We start from the raw sequence: 3,555 nt of genomic DNA, 5'->3' as shown, positions 1-3,555 counted from the left end.
CGGCCAATCACCGCGATTTATTTTTTGGACCAGGATTACGCATAAAATTACTGGACCGATTTTCATGAAACTCAGTGGAGGGGTGTAGCATGGGCCAACTTAGAACCCGTTGAATTTTGGAGCGGATCCAAATCAAGGGTGGGTCCACGGGGGAGGTCCCAGAAACAAGGGGTCTTGATTTGCATAAAGCTCTCGACCGAATGATTGCAGCACTACCAAACATGTCCTGCTTGCATGCACATGTGCGCGCACACAGCCATGAAATGCATTCATGGGTGGAGCTCTGTGCTCTCTGAGCACCATTTTTAGTTTAAGTATGCAGTAGGACTTCCATATAAGTTTAGATACAGTAAACTTTGTTTGGAAATGTTTTCTTTTCACAGAGACTCAGTGTAACTTTTTCTGAACTAATATGGTAGAGTATTAAATGTCACTACCGATTACCTCAATGAAAAGAAAGGATGCATTTTGAACAGGGCCTGTGTCTTCAACTCATTTATTCATCCTTTAGTCCCCATTGTAAAGAAATAATCTATAGTATTGTACTAGCTGTAATTCCATCTGAAAAGCTGCACTAAACCACATTCGGATGGACTAGGCTGACATGAGATATTTGTGAAGAACATTTGCGTGCATTAGGCGATTTATGGCGACACCAAAAGGCGAGGCGCTAGAAAATTCAATTTTATTGTTATGAGCTTAAGCTGGATTTGTATCACATTGTCAAGCAAGACTGGGCAATCGGGGGGAAATATGAGACTTTTTCCCAGCCTGACAAAGGGTGCTGATGATCTTGGCTCTGCGCTTCACCGAGGGCTATTTTGGTGTTCCCTGGGTGCAGGTGTCGAATTATATTTCACACTCTTGTGGAGGTGCATTGTGGGTCTGCTCACAATCTACTGCCCCTCAGAGGGGCGGCTGGGGACCACGGAGGGATGGAGAGAAAGAGGGAGATGGACGAGTGAGAAAGAGAGAGAAATAAAGGAGCTTACATCAGCATACGAGAAAGAGAGAAGATGAAAGAAACAGTTTATTATTAGTTCACTTTAACTGGGCTGCCTTTGAGCTAAATCCAGATGCCTGGGCCCTGTACTATGAAGCTAGTTCAACATATCCAGGATAACGTTTTGCTAGCTCGCTCGTCTACCCAGTCTACCCAGCTGGTCTAATCTACAGTAGCTATGAGCGCGTTATTCACGGTAAAAGGGGAGGTATTTGCACAAAATGACCAATCGCAGCCTTAGTATTGATATTTGGACACGGCCATGGACACGGCAAACAGCAGTGACAGCAAGCACGCATAACCAAGCTCCGTCCACTGCATTTTACACGACAGGAGCAATATTATAGAAATATGAACTAGCTATATAATCCAGGTGCAACACAGTCGCAGTTGCCAAAGGCAGAAATGAAAGTTGGCAAAATATTGCAGACTGTGTGAATGTAATAATTATTATCACTATTCGCGCCCTGAGATTATTTTTTATTTCGCACACTGAAGTTCCATCTCAACGTCCGATTGCCATTTTCTAAGTGAATTGATCAGTGGGTAGTGCTAATACATTTTGATCCGGAATTTAAACTGCCCTGGAGCAGGTTGGCTCGGCAGCTAAATATTTAATTGCCATGGCGTAACGGCATGGTGAAAGGCGATCCACCTTCGTGGTACAGATCAACCAGGTTTGAGCCACGCTAACCCCGTAATCCTGTTTCGTAGTAGCCCACAAGGCCTGTCTACCACCTAGTCTGAAATAAAACGTTTTAAAACATGGGCATAAGGGTGGAGCCAGTGCCTATCTTTCAAATCCAGCTGCATTTGAACATAATGTCATCGGACTCGTATAATATTCAGGACTAAATGAAAAACTGATCCACTACATTAGATAAGAAAACAGTAGCTTGCCAACTCTGTGAAGTGAGTTAACGTGGAAGAAAGTCCAAGTAGCTCTAAATCTTACTTTATGCGCCAAATATGTCGACTGCTCAAACAAATGCAGGACTCGTTAGAAAAGTGTAAAGCTGTGGTCAGTGACCAATCAGAGGCCAAATCAGCCTCCCGCACAGCCCACTCTCTGCACCAACCATAGTCTAGAGGGATTTCTGAAAAATGTGAAAGTGAGGGGCATTTGGGGGTAAAAGTCAGGAACCAGTCTATTTTACATAATCCAAGGGTGCTGAATAAAATAAAATAAAAACTGTTCCCAAGCAAAACTTTGAGTTTTTGACCTTCTCTAATTTGCATGTCAAAATGGCCGCCAAAATGCAAATCTTGGACACTTCTTGGACCATTTCCTACCAATAGTTTTGTATGTAGGTAGTAGTACTCAGACGTTCAGCAGAGTGTTCAGTATGCATCGGTCACTAAAAAGAGTCGTTCAAAAAGATTTGTTCATTCATTTTCGCCCATCACTACTCGCTAGGCTCTTGGGCCCGCTGGTATCCTGTCACACAAATGCTGAATCGAGCAGCCTCGTCTCGCCAGTCACAACAAATTAGAATAAAACATGAACATACCAAACGAAGTAGCCTATTCCAGAAGAAGTTCTTGCCGCATCACATCATAGGTTTATCGAACTGTTTTTGGACAGGGGGATAAATATCCGATTAGACAGGAAACCAATATCCGATTAGACAGGAAACCACAACTGCAAAGCGAATAGGCCCCAGGCTACTTTTCATTGGTGTCCACGAATATCAAGGTTTTTTTTTTCTCAGAGGTCTTAGCTGCAGCAAAAAGTGAGAGCTTCTGGGTACTCAGATTAGTCTACCACCAGGCAGCCAGAGAACCTCTGAACCCACTGTGAACATTGTACTTTACTGTCAACCTTCACACATGCATGGTTGGTCCAGAAACACCAAAGTTCTCCTGCAGTTCAAAAGGCCGTGTATCAGACGAAAGCACAGGGGAGGAGGGGTCATTGGTTGAGGGGGGGGGGGGGTTGCTAAGCCAGGTGGAGCAGGGCCGAGTCAATACGATGATGTGAGGTGAATGTTGAGTGGAAGACGGAGGGAAGCTAAGATGAAGTGAGATCTAGGGGTATTAGTCCTTGTGTTCTTTGTTTATGGGCTGTGAAGAAGCACACTACAGTCCAGATGGATGGAGATCCTTTGAGCTTCATCTCTGTGTGCTGTTTTCTTTTAGATTATTTTTTGTTCTTAGGCAGCAGAGAAAGGGATTCTGGAGGTTTTGTTCTGGCTGGTGCTTGAAATTCTCCAGCTATGCTACAGGAAGTCTGGCTGAAATCAATAAGCCCATCTGCTTATGTGCTACTTCTCCTGAAGCTCTGGTGTTTACACGGCTGTTCTAAACAAAGCATCCCACCTGTCATTAGTTAGAGCCCTTGTTGTTGTTGGATCCTATTTATCTGATTCCTGGGCTGTCCAGAGGGGGGTCAGCTCTATGTCCCCACAGCCCATTGGTCCCACATTGCTAAGACTTTATTTATTTATTTTTTTATTAGACCCAATGGTCCCACGGCCCAATGGTCACACAACCCATTGGTCCCATATTACTAAGACTTTTTTTTTTTTTTTTTAATTAGGCCCAATGGTCAC

This window comes from Borostomias antarcticus (genome assembly GCF_949987555.1).
Source record: "Borostomias antarcticus genome assembly, chromosome: 6".
In the NCBI taxonomy this organism is placed as follows: Eukaryota; Metazoa; Chordata; class Actinopteri; order Stomiiformes; family Stomiidae; genus Borostomias; species Borostomias antarcticus.
The sequence above is the reverse complement of the archived record's forward strand: the minus strand, read 5'-3'. Positions refer to the sequence as shown.